A 12,797-nucleotide genomic window follows, 5' to 3' on the forward strand; every position below is an offset into this window, starting at 1 on the left:
AGCAGAAGTCGGACCGGCCGAAGACTCGGACGAGTCGGGCTGTGAAGACTCACCGCCGGCGGGAGCAACTGTGATCGCATATCCCGCATGGAGCGGTTGATAGAGCAGAAGCTCCAATGTGACATGCTCCGGTATATGGAGTCTAGTCACCAGGGGGTCCTGGGACGCCCATGGCAGCACCTTATTGAGGGCTGCATAATGCATCTCCCTCGACAGAGGGGAGCATTAGGAGTCACTTCTGGGCTGACTCTGAAGACAGGGGTTTGGCTGAAGAAACCACAAGTGTGCAGGGGGTGCAGGAACAACACTACCAGCAGCAGGAGCTCGACGATTGGCCGTCGGGTTCAGGAAGGCCACATCATCACACAAGACCTCACATCCTCGACGGCAGCACCCCTACGCACCCACCAGCAAACCACGATGAACTGAAGCTGGTGAGAGCTTGAAGGCCGTACAACCAGGACAAAGGTATTTTTTAGGCCACAGCCCAGAACGGCCTTCCTGGAAGATGCGCCAACCTCGCCAATCCCAGGAGCAGATGTAAAATCATGCACACATGTTTGAGGCAGCTCCTGGGTCGGGTTGCATAAGTCCTACCATTCGGATAAAGGTATGGAACCACATCGATGATGTCTCCTGTCACAGATACAAGTTGGTAATATTAAACTGGTTTAAATATTTACACTGGCTTGGGATAACACTAGATTAGTTTATACTGCACACAGGTATGGTTGGAGTTGCCTGTCAAGACAAGGCTCACAAGAATGGGATGTGGACTGATCATTGTCAACAGCCTCAACCCGCATGTGCAGTATAGACTTTTCAGAATAACTTCCATGTGATCATTTCCACTCACAGGGTTGAAGATATTTGAAATTTAACTGGATGAGGCAACGATACACTCAGTTGCGTTGCAAAATGGCCTAACTCCAGTTTCCAGATTATTTACCAAATCACTACTATCAGTGCTTCGGCTGCACAGAGCTAACAAATAAGTAGCATGGCCAATCTGGATGATATGGAACATACTGTATTTTACTAAATTAGCCTTATCAGCCACATAGCTATATTTGAGGAATTGGTTCTCACCCGTCCAGTTAAATTTAAATTAAGTTGATACCAACTGAAACTATTGGTTATTGGGATACAATCATCCATTTATTGGTCTGGGATCAGCTCTGAGACAAAAAAAAATAGACCTCTGCTATTTTTAGCTGAAACAATCAAAGTCATAATAATGGACAGCTTTGCTCCACTAAAACCTCTTATCCGTAAATCTTCAGTCATTTCCAAACTGATGCTATTGCCCAAAGAGGGGTAATTTACTCATACCATCTCTAGTTACGGAGGCAGATGGGATTAGCATGAGTTATCAAGTGTTCAGTCATGGTATCAACTGCCAAAGGACACCAGGTGCATTCTGTGCATTAAAGGGTGTGTGGATATGCATATACGGCATGCACAAGTCCAAGGTGATACACGTTGGTGGTGGTATATGTTAATCACAAAGGTACAATCAAATCAAAGTATCCGGTGATAGTTTTACCAAACTGCATTTAGCACTGGTGTATTATTATGCAAAATCAATGACAACACAGAATGAATGTGTGATCACAAAGTATTTAATGACAATGTGGATTGATAGAACACTAACTATTGAGTTGCTTGCATCCAGTTTCAATCAACAGTGAACGAGGCATACAGTGGCGAAGGGTGCATTCTCGCTACACTAGGAAGGAATGTTCTTTTATGTCTTCCTCCATTTGGCCTCAATAGACGGGTCTTGCAAAATTCAGCAAGATTCCCGCTTCCGGGTTTTCATAGTGCCTGCCTGGGTTATACACCTATGGCTCCCGCTGAGGCGAAGAATGAACATAAAACCTTACATGGTTAATTCCGGATAAAAAGATGCTGGTTCAGTTGTGATGTTGAAACCATCCGCTGCATGATATAATCAATCATAGACTTACAGACTCTGAGAGATCGTTTCTGCGGCTCGGGTTGTCAAACCATAAGCGTTAAGAGTGCTCACTACAGATTGCAGGGATAGCACCAAATAGCAGCAATCTGCATAGGAGATGGGAAGCATTGTTTATGCTTCCTTACGTTTAACTCACGGATGACTGACAAATTAAAATTCAGTTTTATGGGATTATAACATTAAGTTACTATCCCATTACTGTGCCTTAAGTACCTCCTCATCATTTGGCTGATGAGTACATAAACCACTCTGTCCGGTCTCACCCTCTGACATCCAGAATATGAAGGTATCGTCAGCTTAAAACCTCCCAGGCTTAGGGACGCAGAGATATGGGTTGTTAACATTGTACTACGTCACTTCACCGATGGGCACCAGCAACATCCCTGTCCATGGTCATACTCACGTACTAGTGATTACGCCATGGCACTGAGTACAGCGCCACGGGTCCAGTCATTGCAACACTGGATAGGATGATCATATCTGCGGGCTATAATAATATGTTTTGTTTATGATTAATCAAGCAGATTAGACAGGGACACAAGACCAAACTAGAGTTGCATATCCCATGGACCTTGGGTTGCGTGTGATCATGCATTTACACCAGTATGTCAAGGTTCCTCAGAGCCTTATAGACTGACAGCAATATTATTAGTTACATAAAATCTTGTTAGAAGGAATCACTACGAACCTTCTCCAGATGGTTATATGGGTCTGGCATATACAGGAGTGTACATTGACATTGAGTCTCACTCCACCAGGACCGCTATACCTCAGCAGCAGGTATGGACCACATCCTAGCGGTTGCAGGATGGTCAAACTATTGATCTGTCCAAATATTCAGAATAAACCTATTGCCAGATCAGGGGTATTTGCCAACTCTATGTTAGGTATGGTTCATACTTCCTCCAGGTTGAGGGAGGTTGCTATTGCCACTATTATTCATTAATAGCATCAACATGTCTATATCTATGTCATGTCTGAATGCATTCTTAATGTTGCCACTCATCATTGGCCTACTGATGCAGTGTATGACGCCTGGACTCGGTTCCACGGCATGAAATCACAGAGCTTTAAAATCTTCACGTAGTCACTCACGTGACTCCGAAGTAAAAGAGTAAGATTAAACGAGAACTTACCAGTTTGAAGTTTGATCTTTATTTTATGAGGAGTAACGTTAAGGGATTACGTGCCCTCCGCTCCCAGCCCTCTATCATAAAGTTCAACCGGTATTATGGTTCTCTTATCTTACTATGTTCAGTTCAATAACTGTTTTCTGTGATTTCACACCGCTGCTTTGAAGATTGACACGCATGCGTACTGGACGGGGTCTTCACATAATGTCTCAACGTTACTCCTCATAAAATAAAGATCAAACTTCAAACTGGTAAGTTCTTGTTTAATCTTACTATTTACCAACCAATTCTGAAGAAGGGTCTCGACCCGAAACCTATTCCTTCTCTCCATAGATGCTACCTCACCCGCTGAGTTTCTCCGGCATTTTTGTCTGCCAACCAATTAACCTACAAACCTGCACGTCTTTGGAGTGCGAGAAGAAACTAATGATCTAGGAGAAAACACACACTGTCACGCAGAGAACGTACAAACTGCGTAAAAACAGCACCGTTGTCGGAATCGAATCCGAGTCTCGGGCGCTGCAAGCGCTGTGAGACAGCAACTCTACCGCTTCGCCACCTTGCCGCACTATTGATTGTCATTTTGTTTCAGTTTCAGTTTCAGTTTGGATTATTGTCACGTGTACCGAGGTACAGTGAAAAGCTTTTGTTGCGTGCTAACCAGTCAGCGGAAAGACAATACATGATTACAATCGAGCCATTTACAGTATATAGATATATGATAAGGGAATATCGTTTAGTGCAAGGTAAAGCCAGTAAAATCCGATCAAAAATAGTACAAGGGCTATAATGGTCTTTTAGTGCTTTATGAAGTGCTTTATAAAGTTGTAGTGCTTTATAAAGACTTACAAGAATTATTTTCGAACATCAAAAACACCCATTTTTTTCTGAAGTCTATCATGAATCTGACAAGAATAGTTGGAATATTCAAGTCCTGAATGGTACTTACTGCTGCAACCAGGACTGGCTTCTATTCTAATCCTTTTTTTATTCATCCATATAACATGAACATCACCAGCGAAGCCTGCATTGCCATACATTGTGCAGTGTCAGAGGAAGAATAAGACTCAATAGCATAGATAGCCATTTGGAGGTCTCATTTAATAATTTACCTGAAATAGATGAATAAATCTGTTGCACTTTTACAGCATTTGGGAAATTATCATTTTCACCATTACTGGTATTTGCTTTCGAAGTTCAGAATTTATTTAATCACTGGATATTAAGATCCCGATCACCTGATATTAAAAAGGCCCTTTGGCTCAACGAGTCCACACCGACCAACGATCACTTGTACACTAGTTCTACATTATCCCACTTAACCTACACTACACTTTAAAGAGGCCGATTATCCTGCAAACCCGCATGTCTTTGAGATGTGGGAGGAAACCGGAGCACCTGGAGGAAACCCACATGGTCATATGGAGAACATGCAAACTACCCTTGACTCTCAGTCTGAAGAAGCGCCTCGACCCAAAACCTCACTCATTGCTTGTCTCCAGAGATGCTGCCCATTTCGCTGAGCTACTCCAGCATTTTGCGTCTATTTTCGATACAAACTCCGTACAGACAACACCTGTGGTCAGGATCGAACCCGGGTTTCTGGCGCTGTGAGGCAGCAACGCCACTGCTGAGTCATTGTGCTGCCCTAAGATGCTGACTAATCCTTGACTATGTCCAATATCTTATGTTTGTATTTCTACTCTGAGAATTGAAAGCTGCAAGGCAACAAGCCTTTTTCTTTCTTTCTCTCTCTCTTTCCTGGAGAGAGCGAGAGAGAGGAGAGAGAGAGAGAGAAGAGAGAGAGAGAGAGAGAGAGAGATATAGAGCAGAGAGAGAGGAGAGAGAGAAAGAGAGAGAGAGAGGGAGCGAGAGGAGGGAGGGGAGGAGAGGGAGGAGAGAGGGAGGGGCGAGAGTGGTAAGGGCGAGAGGGAGGGCGAGGTTGCGATTGTTAGGATGTATGTATTTCTTATTTCTTCTCTTTTCTTCTGCTTTCTTTCTTTCTTAGTTATTTCTTGCTGTTAGTTCTTTGTTTGTCTTTATTCTTTCTTCTTTCTTCTTCTTTTTCTTTCTTTCTTTCTTTCTTTCTTTCTTTCTTTCTTTTCTTCTTTCTTTCCTTCTTCTACGAGGATGTTATCTTTGCTTTAGCCCACGTTAGCCTTATCTCAACTAATCTTGAACATTGAATTATTTCAATTTGCTTATGTGATGGTGCCACAAAACCTCAGCACAGCTGGGTTACAGCCTTCTGTACTTCATAACGGTCTTCAATGATGTTGCAGAGAGCAGGATATTACAGGCTGGCAAAAGGAAGCAGATAAAGGTAAGGCTGAGAAACATGCTGAAACGTGGAAACAGTGTTAGATTTATAACTCCTTATTTCCTGCTCAAATCTTGCTAGAGTGCCCTCTACAGAACATGAACCAATCTAGAAAACAGCAAAGATCGGCCAACAACTTTGATAAAGTCTGAAGATAGACACAAAATACTGGAGTAACTCAGCGGGACAGGCAGCATCAGACTGAAGGAGGGCCTCGACCTGAAACGTCACCCATTCCTTCTCTCCAGAGATGCTGCCTGTCCCGCTGAGTTACTCCAGCATTTTGTATCTATCTTCAGTTTAAACCAGCATCTGCAGTTCCTTCCTACACAAAATGCTGGAGTAACTCAACGGGACAGGCAGCATCTCTGAAGAGAAGGAATGGGTGTCTTTTCAGGTCGAGACCCTTCTTCAGACTGGGTCTCGCCCCAGATTTAGTATTAGTTTCAGAGATACAGTGTGGAAACTTGCCCCACGACCCACCGAGTCCACATCGGCCAATAATCACTCGTATACTAGTTCCACATTATCCCTCGTATCCCTCCACACAAGGCTCCAACAACCTGTTTGCTCGCACAATGAGCAACAATATAACATCGCTATTTATTTAGCACCATTTCAGAGGTTAAAATAGTGTGATGATCTCCAAATAGGAGACTTTAGACTTTAGAGATCACAGCGTGGAAACAGACCCTTCAGCCCACTGAGTCCACACTGACCAGCAATCTCCCCCTACAACATACATCGCTATCCTACACGCTAGCGACAATTTACAATGTATAGAAATCAATTAACCTATAAACCTATACGTGTTTGGACCGCGGGTGGAAACCGGAGCACCCAGAGAAAACCTACACGGTCACAGGGTGAACGTGTAAACTCCATACAGACAGCACCCGTAGTTAGGCAGCAACTCTACTGTTGCGCCACTGTGCCACCCCTTTATTGTTGGAATTGATTGATTATAGAAATTCTTAAGGGGTTGGACAGGCTAGATGCAGGAAAATTGTTCCCGATGTTGGGGAAGTCCAGAACAAGGGGTCACAGTTTAAGGATAAGGGGGAAATCTTTTAGGACCGAGATGAGAAAAACATTTTTCACACAGAGATTGGTGAATCTCTGGAATTCTCTGCCACAGAAGGTAGTTGAGGCCAGTTCATTGGCTATATTTAAGAGGGAGTTAGATGTGGCCCTTGTGGCTAAAGGGATCAGGGGGTATGGAGAGAAGGCAGGTACGGGATACTGAGTTGGATGATCAGCCATGATCATATTGAATGATCCACCTCCAGTTTAAATTCCATTTGGAATATTTTGGAGGACCAAGAAACCAAGAACCAAGAACCAAGAATGGCGGTGCAGGCTCGAAGGGCCGAATGGCCTACTCCACCTATTTTCTATGTTTCTATGTTTCTATGATTGTTTGATTGAAAGATACAGCATGGAAATAACCCCCTTGGCCCTCCCAGTCCACACTGCCCATCGTTAACCTGTGCATACTAGTTCTTCTACGTTAACACACAGGTACACAGCTATGTCAAGCCATCTTGATCGGTGGTGGCTGGCACTCTGCTTACAGAAGATCCCACTGGAAAATTAAGCTCAAGGGAGAGAACAGCACCACATTGAAGGGACATGGCGTACTGACCAATCTGAAAAACTTCAAACCGCCAAGGGCGCTTTCAAAGTTTATCTCAGTATGTTGCATGACATGCGAGAACAAGGAATAACACTAAAGGTGCAGTGGGACATCAATACAGCATGATAGCTATTGTAGCTTGACTTTAATTTCCATGCAATATGCAACAGTGTTAGGTTTACACATTCCTGAAGGTGTATGTATCCCTGAGATGAAAATTACTTTTTTGTCATGTTGGTGGAAAAATATTGCCCTAGATTTACCTTTCAGCCTTAAAAACACACTTGCCTCACTGACACTCGCCCAGGTAAGGTTCCTCCGGGTTTTGTGTCAAGGAATGGCGCCTGAATCAGTGTGGAGCCCTCTGTACGGATAGCCTTGAGCAGACCACATAACAGAGAGGCACACAAAGCGCTGGATTAACTCAGCGGGTCAGGCAGGCGGCATCTCGGGAAAACATGGATAGGTGATGTTTCGTGTCAGGACCCTTCTTCAGACCCGACCCGAAAGGCCAGCTATCCATGTTCTCCAGAGATGTTGCCTGACCCGTTGAGTTACTCTGGTATTTTGTGCATTTCTTTGGTATAAACCACCATCTGCAGGTCCTTGTTATTATATAACAGAAGCAACTCTTCAGACTCAGGCTATATTGAAACACACTTGACTGGACTAAAAGTTATTCCCTTTGTCATGTATCTGTGCACTTGATTGCAATCATGTATAGTCCTTCCAATGACTGGCCAGCACGCAACAAAAATGTTTCCTCTAGTTAATTCTATTTCTCGTCCCACAGATGCTGCCTGACCTGCTGAGGGTTTCTGGCGTCTAGTGTTGCTATAACAAAAGCTGTTTGTTCCCTGTGGTAATTATCTATTCGTGAAAGCTTTCCCTGTGAGAAGCTACCTGATTATCTTAGTCACCTGAACGCAGTATATAATCGTTACCATCACCAATAATAAGCAATTATGTGGGAGTTGCTGATTATTGTTTAATTGTCTGGGGTCACTCCTGATCGCTTGCAGTTATTATAATATTACACTAAATTACATTGTCTGAGTTTCTAATAAGCTTTCTTTGAATTATGTGCTCACAATTACTGGAAGTGACAAGCAGTTACTCTGCTGTTGAATGAAACCGCACCATATTATCTTTCCGCAATACTCCGACCTGAATTGGTGGTTCACTTAAAGATGTTTTGTGTGGCCTGCGACTTAGTCCCAACGGGTTAATCTAGTTGGTCGCGCAAATCTCCGAGGGTTGGTGCACTTACATTCAGCCGAGGCATCTTTTCAGCGTCAGCTTGTGTGGATTTGATTATTCCTTTTGCCTCGCAAATGCCGTCGTTACGAGAGCTCAAGGTCGCATGATTACAAAGGTTCATCTCAGCGAGTTGTCACTGTACCGCGATGCAACAAAAAAGACTAAACATTTATAGTAAGAATAATCAATCAGTTCTATTTGAATAATTGTCACCGTTTGATTTGCCTTTTCTTCTCATTCCCTGCCATCCTCCACAATTGTTTCCCATCCATACAGAGACCTGTGCTGTGCGCAAAAAGTATTACGACTTTGTCTCCTTCACCTCTTCCACTCCTTAATGCTTTTTATTGGAATTAGTTGCTTAAATAGATACTTCTCAGCCTAATTCCTAAAAGTAATCAAACGCTCAGAGAGAGAGAGGAAAAGAAAGAGAAAAGCTTTATTCTGATAAAGCCAAGATCAAATCTTAGAAGTGACTCCGATCCCTGAGTAATTTCTTTGACTATTCTCATTCTGCCTGCTATGTCAACCCAAGACTTCAAATCTGTGATAATTAAAACAACTTAAGATGAGGAGGTATTAGGACGTAACAAACAATTTATCTGCGACATTGGAGAGCAAATCTCTATCCATCCACAGTCCTGCTTTCTCCACATCCTCATAAAGGCAACATAAAAGGGGCTCTGTCTTTGCACTCTGAATATAGTTTCAGTCCTTGGTTTTTAATAGTCCAGGTCCTTTCTCTTCACCGCGAGCCTTTAACTATTTCTATTCTTCTTCTCTGTATTCTTCTAGGCTTTGTGGCTTTTGGCATAACATCTCTTGACTGTGGGTGATCAGAAGTAGGGCAATATTTACAACGGGCTACTGGACAGAGCACTATTGTACTTATATTCCTGGAGAACGCATTAACGGGAATGGATTCACACTGATGTCTATACTAATCAGAGTAATTTATCATTCTAATCAACATGCCTTTGAATAAACACCATTGCACTCCTGTGGCATGAGAAAGGTTATCTACAATATGGCATTCTTCCCCCCGAGGATATATTTTTCCCGGCTTCTTGAGCTTTGGCACAATGCTGTCATCTTCTGTTCCTTAGTTCGACGTGGCAGATATTCACTCGAAAAATTTATCAGGTCATCGACACAAGAGACTTGACATTGTCTTGGATACTCGAGTGAAGATTTATTCTAATCACAAGGGAGTAGTCTCTTAGTTACATTAACATCCAACTCATTCTTCGGGAATCTTTACTAACAAAGGTTCCTCATGTGAATGCTCTGAGTGTTTAACCGTTAGTTTTTGCCAGCGACAGAGAAACTCCAGTAATCTGGGAATCTCGATTAGGCTGGGTCGCTTTTCTTTGGAGTGCAGGAGGATGCGGGGTGTTCTTATAGATCTTGAGCGGAATAGCTCGGATAGATGCACAGAGTCTTTTGCCCAGAGTAGGTGAATCGAGGATCAGAGGACATAGGTTTAAGGTGAAGGGGAAAAGATTGAATTGAAACCCGAGGGGTAACTTTTTCACACAAAGGGTGGTGGATGCATGGAACAAGCTGCCAGAGGAGGTAGTTGAGGCAGGGACTATCCCAATATTTAAGAAGCAGTTAGACAGGCACTGTACATGAATACACTGCAAGGGCCAGGAAGTGAGCGAGCAAGATCATCTCTGACCCCTCTCACCCTGGCCACAAACTCTTTGAATCACTTCCCTCTGGAAGGAGACTCCGGATTGTCAAAGCTGCCACAGCCAGACATAAAAACAGTTTTTATCCACGAGTAGTTGCTCTACTCAACAGCCAAAAATCTGTAACCACACTTTGATCTGGTATTTTGTTGGTTCACATGCTTGATCAATGGTGTTTTATCATTAATGTTTTATTATTATTAATGTTTAGTGTTTTCTGAGTCTTTCGTAACTGTCACTGTATGTCATGTTGTTACTTGTGGGCGGAGCACCAAGGCAAATTCCTTGTATGTGAATACTTGGCCAATAAACTTCCAAACTTACTTACTTACTTATTTAATTAGGACAGGTTTGGAGGGATATGGACCAAACGCTGGCAGGTCCATATCTGGGACACGTGTAGCTGGGACATGTTGGTTGGTGAAGCTGGGACATGTTGGTCGGCGAGTTGGGCCGAAGGGCCTGTTTCCACGCTGTATCACTCAATGACTCTCTGACTCCATGACCCAAATTCTACGGATACAACAAATGAAACATCCCATCTCCAAGCATCACAGCCTGGTGGGGCAACAGCTCTGCCTGAAATCGAAAGAAAGTGCAGAGAGTTGTGGATGGTCAATCATGTTAACCATTGCCTCCTCCCCATCGGCTCCATCGATAATGCTGCTAACATTGCCGAGGACGACTCACACCGCAATTATTCTCTCTTGTCTTTTCTGTCAGTCAGAAGATACAAAAACCTTGAGACCACACACCACAGCATTCAAGACCAACTTTTTCACTGCTGTTAGCAGACTCATGAACAGTTCTCTCACATGGTAAGGACATATTACTGATCTTCCAGTCTACTTTGTGGTGGCCCTTGTACATTTTTTTATTTATCTACATGTTCTCTGCAAATGTAACCCTATGTATCAGTCTGAAGAAGGGTCTCGACCCAAAACGTCACCCATTCCTTCTCGCCAGAGATGCTGCCTGTCCCACTGAGTTACTCCAGCATTTTGTGTCTATTTTCGGTGAAAACCTGCATCTGCAGTTCCTTCCCGCACTATATTCTGCACTCTGTTTACTTTCTTTTTTGCCCAACCTGTGTGTATGCACACTCATGAACAATGGGCAACTCAAAGCCGACAATAATGCACCAAAGCCAATACCTTGGGACTTTGTTAGTGTGGACCATTTGGTTTTCCAGGCTGCCAGATTTGACTCCCATTCACACCTAAACACATCTTTATTTCGCTCTTTTTACATGTTTACATAATACATTTCGCCAGTGTACTCAGTGAGTTTCAGGAAGCAGTGCAGAAACCTGCTTTGGCTGCCGTCCTGGCCATGTTCCTGACGCCTGAGCGAGTGGTTTGCACTTTGAGAGGTCAAATGTAAGGGGAAAGTATACAGTTTATGGCAAGACTACTAACAGCACTGATGTACACTGAGGCACAAGCAGATTAAGTGGAAAACGGGCATTATCTATCTCTACATATCGATCTGTCTGTCTGTCTGTCTGTCTGTCTGTCTGTCTGTCTGTCTGTCTGTCTGTCTGTCTGTCTGTCTGTCTGTCTGTCTGTGTCTGTCTGTCTGTCTGTCTGTGTCTGTCTGTCTGTCTGTCTGTCTGTCTGTCTGTCTGTCTGTCTGTCTGTCTGTCTGTCTGTCTGTCTGTCTATCCGTCCGTCTATCTATCTGTCTATCTATCTATCTATCTATCTATCTATCTATCTATCTATCTATCTATCTATCTATCTATCTATCTATCTATCTATCTATCTATCCATCCATCCATCCATCCATCCATCCATCCATCCATCCATCCATCCATCCATCCATCCATCCATCCATCCATCCATCCATCCATCCATCCATCCATCTATCCATCTATCCATCTATCTATCTATCTATCTATCTATCTATCTATTTATCTATCTATCTATCTATCTATCTATCTATCTATCGATCTATCTTGATCTATCTATCTATCTATCTATCTATACATACATACATACATACATACATACATACATACATACATACATACATACATACATACATACATACATACATACATACATACATACATATATAGTATGTGGAAGATAGACACAAAATGCTGGAGTACCTCAACGGGACAGGCAGCATCTCTGGAGCAATGGAATGGATGATGTTTTGGGTCAAGACCCTTCTTCAGAGTCTCGACCCCAAACATCACTCATTCCTTCTCTCCAGAGTTGCTGCCTGTTGTACTGAGTTACTCCAGCATTTTGTATCTATCTTCGGTGTAAACCAACATCTGTAGAATGCTAGCCTTCTTGGTCTGTGCGGCTTTTGATATGGATCACATGCAGGCAGATGAGATTAGTTTGACCCACCTTTATGTTCGGCATGTGCATCGTGAGCCAAATGACCTGTACTGTACTGTAGTGTTCTATGTTCTATGATGTTCCAGACCTCAGCCCTGGCTTTGGACAGTCCCGGCCCACAGTCCAGATTTCGACCCACATTTCAGCTCCTCTCTGGATCTCCAGATCTGTCTGAAAACGCTCTTTGGATTATGGGACCCTGCTTAAATTCCAAAGGATTTCATTGCCACAGAAGGTGGAAATTGATGGTTCCTCGATTAGCATGGGTGTCAGGGGTTATGGGGAGAAGGCCGGAGAATGGTGTTAAGAGGGAAAGATGGATCATCCATGATTGAATGGCAAAGTAGACTTGATGGGCCAAATGGCCTAATTCTGCTCCTAACGCACATGAACTTACAGATGAGTGCTTTAGATGTATC

This window comes from Amblyraja radiata, chromosome 9 (assembly GCF_010909765.2).
Source record: "Amblyraja radiata isolate CabotCenter1 chromosome 9, sAmbRad1.1.pri, whole genome shotgun sequence".
Lineage (NCBI taxonomy): Eukaryota > Metazoa > Chordata > Chondrichthyes > Rajiformes > Rajidae > Amblyraja > Amblyraja radiata.